The sequence below is a fragment of the Herpailurus yagouaroundi genome, unplaced genomic scaffold (genome assembly GCF_014898765.1).
Source record: "Herpailurus yagouaroundi ecotype Mexico unplaced genomic scaffold, PumYag 222, whole genome shotgun sequence".
Classification (NCBI taxonomy): Eukaryota; Metazoa; Chordata; class Mammalia; order Carnivora; family Felidae; genus Herpailurus; species Herpailurus yagouaroundi.
Genome location: NW_024412453.1, coordinates 12,900,794 through 12,912,946, shown reverse-complemented (window position 1 = coordinate 12,912,946; position 12,153 = coordinate 12,900,794). Strand labels below are relative to the sequence as shown.

Below are 12,153 nucleotides of genomic sequence, written 5' to 3'. Positions count from 1 at the left end.
ACCACTATGCTAAACAAATAGTTACAGCAGTGTCAATAATAACAGGGACAAAATAAGCTTCTGAAAAAGAGGGAAAAATCCACAAAATTCATTCAACTCTCTGCGAGCAGGTAAACTCCAAGAGGGAAGGGGACTTGTCTCAGATACCAGAACAGGATTCAGCGCACGGCAGATGTTTCGTCAAGAGCTTTGAATAAATGCATGAATGAATGGTGGGTGGACTCACCTGGTTCATTTGTTCTTTCAACACACAGACCACGTGTCAGGCTGGAGGCTAGAAGCTGGGGTTACAGAGATGAGCAGAGTATGTTTCCATCCCGCAAAGAGCTCAGGGTCCAATGTCGGGGACAGGCACATCTGGTACAGGTTCCTGGGCGAGAAGGAAGCCCAGAGAGATGTTCACCTTATATATCTACGTCACCACACCAGGCTCTTTGCAATCACAACAGGCCAGGTCTCTCACTCAAGCTGTGGGGTAGCAAAGGTCGTCATTCCCCTGAGGAAGTTTATCCTTCCTGTCATCACGGACTGAGGGGCAAAGACGGACTCCAGGAATCCCAAAGCACAGGGTCCCGCATCCGAGGATGCTGTACCGGGTTCACCTGTATGGCGAATAGCTGTATGCGCCAGATGTAATGAATCTGGTAGATTGCTGCTTACAGGCGGCCCAAAATTATTCAATGGCTAGCGCAGGGAGCAGCTGATAAACAGCCAGACTGTGAGAGTATGTCAGGGCTTTGCCTCCTTACAAATTACATAAGTATGGGCAAATTAGCATAGATGAGGAATCGATACACACAGTCCCTGGATCTTTCTTTTTCTGCAAGTACCTGCATGGGAAGAACTTAGAATAGGCAACAGGCCATCCTCTTCTGGAATATGCTGGAATACGGAGGAAGGTGGCTGAAAGCGGGCACCTCCAGTTTACAAATTATTGGAAAGGGGAGATGCTGCCTGGGTTGGAGATGGGGCGGTGGGGGCAAAAGAAGTACTCGGTGCCGTGAGCCCCAAAATAGCCCTTATCATTAGCCTTGGACTCAGACATCTCTTCACTGAGATGTCTGTTCACTCACCTGTTCAACACATAGTTATGTTTTCTGAGCACTTCTTGGGTCCCATGCACTGTTCTCCATGTCGGGGGCACAGGAGTAAATGCCTCTGGGGACTTACATTCTGCTGGGGGAGACAGACAATAAAAATAAAAATAAACAGGGGAGCCTGGGTGGCTGAGTCGGTTAGAGGTACGACTTTGGCTCAGGTCATGATCTCGCGGTTCATGAGTTTAAGCCCCGGGTCGGGCTCTGTGTTGACAGCTCAGACTGGAGCCTGCTTCGGATTCTGAGTCTCCCTCGCTCTGCCCCTCCCCGACTTGTGCATGTGATCGCTCTCTTGCTCTCTCTCTCAAAAAATGAATAAACATTTAAAATTTTTTTTAAATAATGAAATAAAACAAAAATAAACATATAACAAAAGCAAGACCAGCAGGGGGCGATACACACTGTGTAGAAAGCTAAAAAGGATGCTGGGATAGAAGTCACAGGACGGAGGTGGGATGCCATTCTGATTAGAGGGTTCACGGAAGTGACTTGTGGGGGTGACGTGTGAGCCGAGAGCTCACCCTCCCGACCTGCACTGTCCGCACGGGTACCCACCGAGCGCTTGAACTATGGCCAGTCCGAAGAGAGCTTGCCATCAGCATAGAGTCCACACCAGAAGACCTAGTACAAGAGAAAGAGGTAAAATATGTAATTAATCCTTTTTACAATATTGATCAGATGTTATGATGATAATATTTGGGGCAATGGGGATTAAAGAAAATTAATTTCGTATTTCTTTTTATTTTTTAACGTGGCTACCAAAAAATTTAAAATTTCCCACGGGGCATCCATTCATGGATGGCTCTGCTCCCGACAGAAAGAAAGGAAAAACAAGAGCAAAGGTTCGAAGCGTTGGGGCAGTGGGACATGTCTTTGTCCTCGATCTACCGCTCGTTGGCTATGTGAACTTGGGAGGTTCAGAGCATCCTTGGTGCTGAAAGGGGTGTTAATCACACTTTCCTCCTGTGGGCAATGGCAGGAATGCATGAGATAAGGAGTTTACATTAAGGATTTCTTCTCGACTGCCTGCCATGTGGGAATGGAACAGAGCAGGTATGCTGGTGGCCCATGTGGCCATGGACATAACCCTTCCCTTCTGGAGATTCAGGAGAGCAAGGCTGAAATAATCTACTGGGCTTTCCTGGCTGTCAGCCTTCCTCTGCCTCCACCGTCTGTCTGTCCCGAGACCCCAGCACAGGCCCTGGGCCTCGCCTCCAATCCCAGCACCCCCTTTTTCAGCTGCTGTGGTTCTTTCTAGGTATGAGCTCATTGGAAAAAACAAGAGCCAGTTTTCATCACAGAAACTTGGGAGATTTTACTATCATATCGATGTCTGGCTGGGAGCAGGATGAGCTTGTCCAGCCTCACTTGAAATTGGCTTTTCTGAAGCAGGCTTCTAAAGGAAGAAAGGATCATTCCACCGGATGGACTTCAGGATACCTCTCCAGCAGGGGCGGAGGTGGGGGCAGGGGACAGGGGACAGTGGCCCTCCAGAACCTCCCCTCCCGGGTCTCTCCCCAGCTCGCTCTGTTGGAGGGCTCCCACTGTGGATGGCAAGTGGCAATGGGGCGACATGGGGCTAAGAACCACTGGTTGAGGCGGACGGGGTCGTTGGGAGCTTTCAGTGAGGTTATTGAAGCTGCTTTAATGCACAGCAGGTACTCAACACATTCTGTTTCTCTGTTCTTTTACCACTCTCTTCTCCATTTCCTGTGGCTTGGGAAGAAGGGGAGGCCCATCCCATGTCTCCGCTTCTGTCCTGAGAGAATCAACGTAATTCTCCTCTAGAGCCCAGTGGGCTCTTGGAATTGAAGACAGCATGGTGGGCTCTTGGAATTGAAGACAGCATGGTGGGCTCTTACCCAAACCCACTTCTGGGCTCCAGTGGTCATCTATGGGCAGCACACTCTATCCTGTCCTTTGTAGACATGATCTATTTCTCCATTTGACAGGAGAGGAAAGTAAGTCTCAGACTTCATGAGACTTGACAAGGCCCTGTGAACAGCTACCTGGCAAAACCAGGACTCCAAAGCCAGCATTCCCAATACTCCATTCCTACCTCCCAGGACCATCCCAGAATCACCCCAGAACAGCAGGTGGCCTGTCCTCTGCTTAAAAACTCCAGCGATGGTAAGCTCACTACCTCACAAGACACCTACCAGCTAGCACTTACTGTGCATGAATTGGATCCCACACTCTGTTCCAAGGGCTCCGGTTACTCAACTTATCCTGATTCTACTCCTGTGAGGCAGGTACTGTTGCTTCCTTCTTTCCAAGGGGAAGATATCGAAGTCTCCTCTGTTCACTGACTTGTCCGCAAGATAATAAATGACAGACCAAGAGCTAACAAATACCAAAGCCCAGACCCTCCGTCCTTCTGAGGAATTTCATGACCTATATGCCTAGGGGGACCCAGGAGAGTCCAGTGGGTCCAGTGGGCACGGCAACTGGGCATCTCCACCACTCACGAGAGACCATCACCAATGCCTACAGGTGGGAGGGCATGTTTCCAATGGCCGTCATCCTAAAGACGCCTCAGACCCTCTGTACACAAGACAAACCCCTGCCTAGAATGAAAGCTGTCTGTGAATGACCCATCAGCATTCCTTAAGAAGGCCATGCTGCTCTATTCACGATCGCCTCCTACCGTATGTGATAAGCTGTGACGTATGGTGTTCATTTACTCTACTGTTCCCGCAGAAATATGGCGGGCACAATCAATTTCCTTGTTTGTTCTCTGACCCACTGTTCTTGGGTTAAGCAGCCTGCTTTGTCTACATTTGTCAGCTGATACAAGCTTCTCCCTGCCATAGGCACTGCTATTGATGAACATCGTCAGAATACGGAGCCTTGAATAATGTATAAAGGATTCAACATGCAAAGTGTCCCTAGGAAAGGGAGGGGGGTTGGAGGTGGGGAGAGAGAGTGTTATATGTTTTCTCTGTTGGAGCGCCTTCATTTACAAAGCATATTTGTCAAGTCTTTTGCTAAGAGTAATGCCACGGAACAGCCTCCCATCATTCTTGTTAATGGGACTGTCTGTGTGTTACAGTAAACAGCTATAACTCTTCTGCTAGAGCCATTGTACAAAAGGCAGAGTTTTTCAGCATCCAATTAAGGGTGTCTCCAATTTGCCAGCCAGCATCATGAGTGCTGTGGCTCAGCCATCAGGCAACCTGGGCACTGTGAGGCTTCTCAGAGGACAGAGGGAGCTGGGAGGGCTGGGCTGCCCTGCCTACACTCAGCCAAGGGGTCTGGAACTCAGCTCTCGTCCTGGACAACCCTTGCTACCCTTCAAAGGCTACCACGTCATACCAGCTGAGTGTTCAAAGATGTCGGCCTGGTATGCCAGGTCTTTCCCAGACTCTTACAAAGACAGGAGAACACACGAGCTCTGGGACACATCCACATGCGTTCCAATCTCAGCTCAGCGACACGCTAGCTGTGGGACCTTGGGCAAGTTACTTGACTTCTCTGAGCCTTGGTCTCCAATGTGTAAAAGGGGACGAATCACAACACTTGCTTTAGAGGGTTGTTTTGAGAATCAAGTGAGACTAGGTGATGCACAGTCACACGGCCATTGTCAATCAGCATCATCACCCCTAGCCTCGGACATGGCTTTTTCCTCACCTGTCTGTGCCTAGTAGATCAGTATGCATTTTTCACGTTTCACCTCCTGACAACTGCACTCAACAGACACTCGTCTCCGTTAAGATTCCCAGTAGGGAGGGAGCTGCCATGAACCAGGTCCACACATCTCTCCCATGACTACCTTCTGGGTAGGTTCTACAGCCCCATTTCACAGATGAGAACACTGAAGCTTGGAGAGTTGCAATCGCTCCCTGAAGGCTTCATGGCTCTCAGGTGACAGAGTAAGAGCTAGACACCCAGCCTGCCTGGATCCAGAGTCCTGTGCTCCCCACTTCTCTCAGGTCTAGCCATGATCCCAGCCCAGGGTCAGGCCTCCCCACCTGGCCCTAATTACAAGCTTTTCGGACCATATTCCCACATGCGTGGGTCTCAAGGAAGCGTCTAAAGTCCTTAGAACCGCAGAATGTCTCCGTTTTATTCTTGCATGTATTTATTTTTTAAATGTGTGAGATGCTAAGAACTTAAGCTTGTCATTCATTTCATGTGCCTGCATTTTGTGGTCTGAGAAGCAAGGGTCTGGTTTCAGGAGCTCACCCAAGGCCACCCAAGGCATAGAGTGTGTGGCAAAATCAGGGTTAGAACCCGGATCCCCTGATCTGTAATCCACCCCAACCAGGCAGACACATGATCTTTCCAAGATGTCTATTCACTGGCTCTGGTTTTCGTGCCTTGCGGGAGGAGGATGGAAGGGTCTTCAGTCACCTGCCTCCCGTCCTGGTCTGCATCCCTCCCCCTACAGTCCTGCTGCCTCCTCGGTGTCACTTTGTCCAGAGAGATGGAGAGTGGCTTAAGCCTTCCTCCAAGAGGAAAGCTTTCATATCCACTCGCTCGGTCCCCAGCAAACCATCTGAGCATCAGCTGTGCTCCCCATCTCGTGCTGGGAGCTGGGGAGCTGGTGATGGGCAAGACACGGACTTCATTTGCAAGGTTCTCCTACAACACTGGGGAAGAAGGAACAGTAACCAGGTGCACACAGAGGGGCTGAGGGACGCGTGCTGCAATCATGACTCGGTGGCATGCGTCCAGTGCTCGGTTTTGCATGGTGCTCTTCTAAGTGTTATGAAAACATTAACCCATTTACTCCCCCAAACCACAGACAAGTGGTTTACCACTTCTTTGATCACCTAAAGCACAGAAAGGCTCTTAAAGTGTTCCTTAGTTGATGGAAACACATGCAAAGGGCAATAGAACCATAAAAGAGCGTCCAAATTTGGGAGAGATTTCCAGACAAGACCTGGTCGTGGAGGAGATGATTCTTCTTAAAAGGGAAGTGGTTCCCCCAAAGATGGTTGCACATTGTGAGCAGAAGCCCAGATGAGGACGTGCAGGCACAGGTCTAAGACACTGGGGCACGAGAGAGCGTGACTTGCTTGCGGAACCAAAGTAAGGCTCTTGTGCTCTAGGGGGGGGCCTCTTCCGAGGCAGGAACAGACCGAGGACATCTCTCAATGTCCCCTTCCTCAAGGCCGTTTGTCCCTTAAGCGATTTCACTGAGCACTCACCGTGCGCCAGGTTGTGAGATGACAGAGGTAAATAAGACCCAGCATGTACCCACAAAGGGCTCCCCGTTCAGAAGGACAGGCAGACTATTTTAAGGATTGCATTGCAAAGACAATGCTTGACACTAGCCTGGGGCACTACGGAGTGTGGGTGACAAGCGCTGAACGTGGTTCCTGTGCTGCATCTCACAGTGTGATGAGGAAGAAGCCAGGTGTTCCCTGCGTTTGAGGTCAAGGGGCAGCAGCAGCAGAAGACGTGTCAAAGGAGCACACAGCGTGAGCAAACATTCGCGGACAGGAAGTTAGCTGTCGTGTGCAGCATCCTTGGCTGTTACAACAGCCATCCTTCCCTTGGCGGGTGTCCAGGCATCAGCCCACCAGGTGTTCTGGGAAGATAGTCCCCGCCCTCGGATATGAACCATAATCTGTCTCGACCAATCACGGTCATGTCAGTGATTGGTGTAGGCATGTGGTCCAGTGGTAACCAATGCGGGAGCTTCTGAGGAAGATATTTCACCCACAGTAAGAAACAAACAGGGAGGGGCGCCTGGGTGGCTCCGTTGGTTGAGCGTCAAACTCTTGATTTCAGCTCAGGTTATCATCTCATGGTTCATGGGATCGAATCCCTCAGCAGGCTCCACACTGATGGTGCAGAACATGCTTAGGGTTCTCTCTCTCTCTCTCTCTCTCTCTCTCTCTCTCTCTCTCTCTCAACCTCCCCTACTCAAGCATGCTCTCTCTTAAAATTAATAATAAAAATAAACTTTAAACAAAAAGAAATAGACAAGGAAAAAAAAAAACTCCCCTTCCTTCCTGAGGATGCAGGAAGGCAGGATACCTCTCTCCAGGTTTCTTACAAGGATGAGGACACAGGCTGGAAGGGAAATGATTTATATTCTACATGCAGAACAAAGAATAAAAAGAAGTTGTATCCTTATTGAGATCATAGTGCCTCCAAACCAACCAGCCTGGGACTGTCCACTTCTGGACGTTTTATTATGTAAGACATTAAAGACTTGTATATTCTAAGCCTCTTATTGGTTTGTTTTTGTTTGTTTTGTTTTTTTAATGTTTATTTATTTTTTGAGAGAGAGCGCAAGTGGGGGAGGGGCAGAGGAGAGAAGCAGACACAGAATCTGAAGGCTCCAGGCTCTGAGCTATCAGCACAGAGCCCGACACAGGGCTTGAACTCACAAACCGTGAAATCATGACCTGAGCCGAAGTCAGACGCTTAACTGACTGAGGCGCCCCAAGGCTCTGTCGGTTTGAATTCTCTTTCTTATAACGCAAAGTATCATCACGCCCAAGGAGAAGCTACCAGCAGCAAAGTGTGGCTAATGCAAAAGGCAGCAGTGGTCAGTGGGGACGGGAAGGTAGGTTTGGGATGAGGAAAGCCCGCACATTAAAGGAAAGTTTCATTCCAAGGTCAGCAGAGAGAAGGAGAGCCAGGGAGGTGTGGGGCTGCAGGAAATGGAGGTTTAATGTTTGTGTAAATTGAAAGAAGGAATCTACTTGGAAATGAGAAAAAGCAAGATTAAAATGGAAAACACAGCCCCAAAGCTATTAATACCCAACAGATCCAAATTGAAAAATAAAAGCAATGGGTGAAGCATATAGTTCTCAAAATGAATTCGTGTCATAAACCATTAACATCAGCTCTACCTTATTACCTGTAATTCCAGGGAGAGGGGCCGCAAGCCGCACGGGGCACATGTCTGATTGGAGGTGTGCCACAACCCTGCTCCCAGGCCAACCCTCCTCCCTCCTCTGGAGACCACCCTGCTCTCAGCATCCTCTCTCACTCTTTCAGAGGCCAGGGAAAACCCAAGCTGCCCTTGTCCTGGGGAGGATCTCAAGCATCAGCAAATGTGGTTGCCAAGAGGTTCTGAAGGTGTGCAAGCTCCTGGTGAGGTCACCCCTTCTTTCCTCCGTTAGGCATCCCTCCCTATATAGATCTCCAAGACCAACCTGTCCACGTTAATGCCCATTAGTATTGAGCAGTGTCGGCTATGACCAGTAAATGTCACCTAAACCTGGGCCTCATTCAGGGGAAAAGGGGGCCTGGTAGGGGGCTGTAATGTCCCTGAGGATCCTCAAGGCCCCCCACTGTAGCACCCACACACATTACCGCTTCAGAACCCTTAGCTCTGGCATATGACAGCACGTTGTTATAACAGCTTGTGCTTTGAACCCAGACTCCGATTCAGATCTTAGCTCTGCCATGTCCCTGCCACATGACCTTAGAATAGTCAAGCATCAGCTTCCTGATCCACAAAATCAGGCTAAGTATGCCAGAGTCTCATGTGGACCGTGAGGATTAAATCAGAAGTTGTACAGGAATGCCGAGACCAGGAGGAGCTCAGGCAATGTTGATTTCCCCCCACTGGTCTCCCAAGCTCTCATGGCCTCTTCTGAGGTTGTTCTTCCTGCTCTAGAAAGGGTTTGGGGTCTGCGGGGTGCTGGAGAAGAGACAGGATACTCGCATGTGGCCCATTTTTCCATCCTTGAAAGTTTAGGTCCTCTGTAGGCTGAGAGGCTCCGCTGCAGAGAAGCATCTCCTGGGAGACTGAAGGCCATGTGTCATCTGCACAGGAGACTCAGGGTGGACCCACAACACCTGAGTGTCTGGCCACCAAAGGCTGACCCACTCTCAGCACCCACATCAGCCAGTGAATAAGTCCAGAATGGCCTTCAGTCGGGAAGGATCTGCCACAAGCTGGCTGTCTGCAGAATGCATCAGAAACCCCTTCCCTGCAAACAAGCTGGCCCAAGCCACGCTGTGGCTTCGTGTGGAACGCTAAACAGCTCTTTGTTCTCCCTCTCTCTGCTCTGCCTCTCTCCGTGTCATTACCACACAGCAGCCAGAGCTATGCGGAGCCACTGAGCTCTTCCCCGACGCCCCGAGCAGGAAATGCAAAGCCGTTAATTGGCCCTAAAGTTCTTCTATGATCTCATTTGTCTTCTCTCTCACTACTCCCCGGGAGTCCCTTCCTCAGCCCAAACTTCAGTCTCCTCACCTGTGAAATAAAGACGATGCTGGCTAAGGGTGACGGGGGACTAAGCAGGAGAAAACACAGAAGACGTGTTGCACCAGGCTAGATGGCTCCCGGATGCTACAGAATTTCCGAAAAGCGGTTCCTCACCCAGCAGACGGCCTTCATCTTGTCTAAGTAAGTACCCTCTCCTCTCTTCACAGGAGACTCTGCTGGCACCCCATTTCTCCTGGTCTCTGCCAACCGTGCTGCTCAATACACACACACACACACACACACACACACACACACACACACACACACACACGTGCGTGCACCCCTAATTGACAGCCAGCCATGGAAGATTAGCTCCAGGAGAGGTGAGAGGAGCTGATGCACCATGCCGCTAGCAGCAAACGAGCGCTCCTTTGCACAGAGCTGCAGGGCACAGCAAAAGGCTGCCACAGCCCCCAAAGTGCCCACATGTCTCCCCAAGGCTCCCCACCTTCTTCCACGAGCCCAGCCCCAGTAGCCAGCTCAAGACCACACTCCCCTCCCCGGCTGGCCCCACCTTCTCCTCCACGATGCACACTCTGGCTGTCTGGGCTCCATGGAGTCAGCACCAAGAAGGCCCGTGCATGTCTCTGCCCTCGACCTGAGTCTCACTGTCCGGGGTCCAAGGTGCGCCTCACGTGAGCCACAGTTAACTGATCATCAATCTCCACGGGGGACAGGCCCTTCAGCTCTTCCTAGGGCCCCCCAGCAAATGTGAGGCACAGTCTAGTCTTTCAGGGGACTCTTCCTGTCTCATGCATCCACTCCAGCTTTAGGGGTGTCTTTCTGTTAGGCAATTCTTCATAATCACCTAAAATATAGTTCTCACTGGGGCAACAGAACACATCTAAGACCGAGATGGAATGCCCTCCACCTGGGCATCTGTACGACCTGGGCATCTCCGTACAGCACTCTGTACGACCCTCATGGGTTCGGGTCCCTTGCATGGTCCCACATTATGCTATCTCGTCATCTTATCATGCTTATGTCTTCAAGCAAGCGTGGAGCTCCTTGAGGACAGAGGCCAGGTCTTCATCCGTTGTTCCATTGAATTGTTTTGTTAATTATTTTTTAATGTTTATTTATTTTTGAGAGAGAGAAAGAAAGAGTGCAAGCAGGGGAGGGGCAGAGAGAGAGGGAGACACAGAATGTGAAGCAGGCTCCAGGCTCTGAGCTGTCAGCATGGCTCGAACTCATGGACCGCAAGTTCATGACCTGAGCCGAAGTCGGATGCTTACCCAACTGAGCCACACAGGTGCCCCCCATTCAATTGTGTTTTTTTTTTTTTTTAAGGCAAAGCAAAGCAAACAAACAAAAAAACAGACTGTGGAGCCTCACAGACATGAATTCAAATTCTAGACCTTCCCTGCACCAGCTAGGCAACCCGATGAGACACTTAGTTTCTTTGAGTCTCCTGCTCTTGCCTATAAAATAAAGACGAGAATCCCTGCTATGTAATGTTATGGTGTTGGATAAAGTGAATATAAAGACAGACACGAATGAGAGAAAGAAGAGAAACCAACCATTGCTGAGTATGTACCATTACTCCAGATGCGGAGCAGATGCTGAATCCGAGTTCATCCTCTGCCATGTTTCTCGCACACGCCCTCCCTCCGCCCTGCATGCCCTCCTTCCACCCTGCACGCGCCCTCCGCCCGCTCAGCACCCCATCCACTCTCTGTGCCCCTATCCGATGTCAGCATCGCACTGAGTGCTGGCGGTGTGACCACAAAGCAGGTGCACTCCCCATCATCAAGGATTTTGCACTTTAGTGCAGGATAAAGCAAAGGAAACAGAGAAGTTACATTGTCATGAGACAAGAGGACGGCTGTGCAAAGACTGGCGGGACCCCACCAGAGGAAACGTCTCAGGGACATAACAGCAAAGTGATCCCTGAAAGCCGAGCTAGACGCGGCAGGATGAAGGAAAGGCCTGAGGCACGTTCAGGGCACTGGAAGGGGGAGGGGATAAGAACGCAATAATGGGCGGAAAGCTAACCATGCCCAGCCTCATCAGCCAGGACTAAGGGCCAGGCATGTTTCGATGGCAAATGACAAAAACTAAGCTCAAACTAGGTTTACCCAAAAAGGAGAAGACAGTCATCCACCTAGCCTGGTAAGGTACCTGCATAGCCACAAAACTGGAAGATTCAGGAAGCAGGGCCTCAAAAGCCCCATCCATCCTTCCTCCACTTAACATCGCTCTTCAGACAAGGTGCAGTCAAGTGCTTGGAGAGGAGAGTCCATATTCCCCTGGTTTTATCAGTCCCAGCAGAAAAAACAACGCTTTTTCAACATCCCTATATGTTGCCCAGGCTGGGGTGCTTCTGGCTCTGCTTGGGTGACACGTCCTCACACTGAGCCACTTAGAGTGGCCCTTGGAGGGGCCACTCTGACTGGTCAGCTCCAGCTCATATACTCAGTGCTACACAGACAGTCACAGGGCCATCACACCACGGTCAGGAGTATGGACAGCACTGGGTGGCCGAGTAAAACATTTAAAATCTCTAGCAGCTCAAGAAATCATGGCTGAAATTATGGAAAGAGCCTAAATGTCCATCAACTGATGAATGGATAAAGAAATTGTGGTTTATATACACAATGGAATACTACGTGGCAATGAGAAAGAATGAAATACGGCCTTTTGTAGCAACGTGGATGGAACTGGAGAGTGTGATGCTAAGTGAAATAAGCCATACAGAGAAAGACAGATACCATATGGTTTCATTCTTAGGTGGATCCTAAGAAACTTAACAGAAACCCATGGGGGAAGGGAAGGAAAAAAAAAAAAAAAAAGAGGTTAGAGTGGGAGAGAGCCAAAACATAAGAGACTGTTAAAAACTGAGAACAAACTGAGGGTTGATGGGGGGTGGGAGGGAGG

The 12,153-nt window shown here is 50.0% G+C and overlaps 1 long non-coding RNA gene across 2 annotated transcripts in view; it reads right to left on the bottom strand.

Annotated features, from left to right (window-relative positions):
- Positions 1-240: 240 nt before the first annotated feature.
- LOC121019347 (uncharacterized) overlaps positions 241-12,153 on the bottom strand; it is a 14,884-nt gene continuing 2,971 nt past the window's right edge. Inside the window, exons 2-4 of one of the 2 annotated variants that reach the window (XR_005785539.1) lie at positions 1,653-1,718; positions 1,074-1,176; positions 241-370 (exon numbers count right to left, since the gene is read on the bottom strand). This is a non-coding gene — a long non-coding RNA (uncharacterized LOC121019347). The remainder of the gene's footprint in view (positions 371-1,073; positions 1,177-1,652; positions 1,719-12,153) is intronic. The other variant, XR_005785540.1, reaches the window with a different exon arrangement.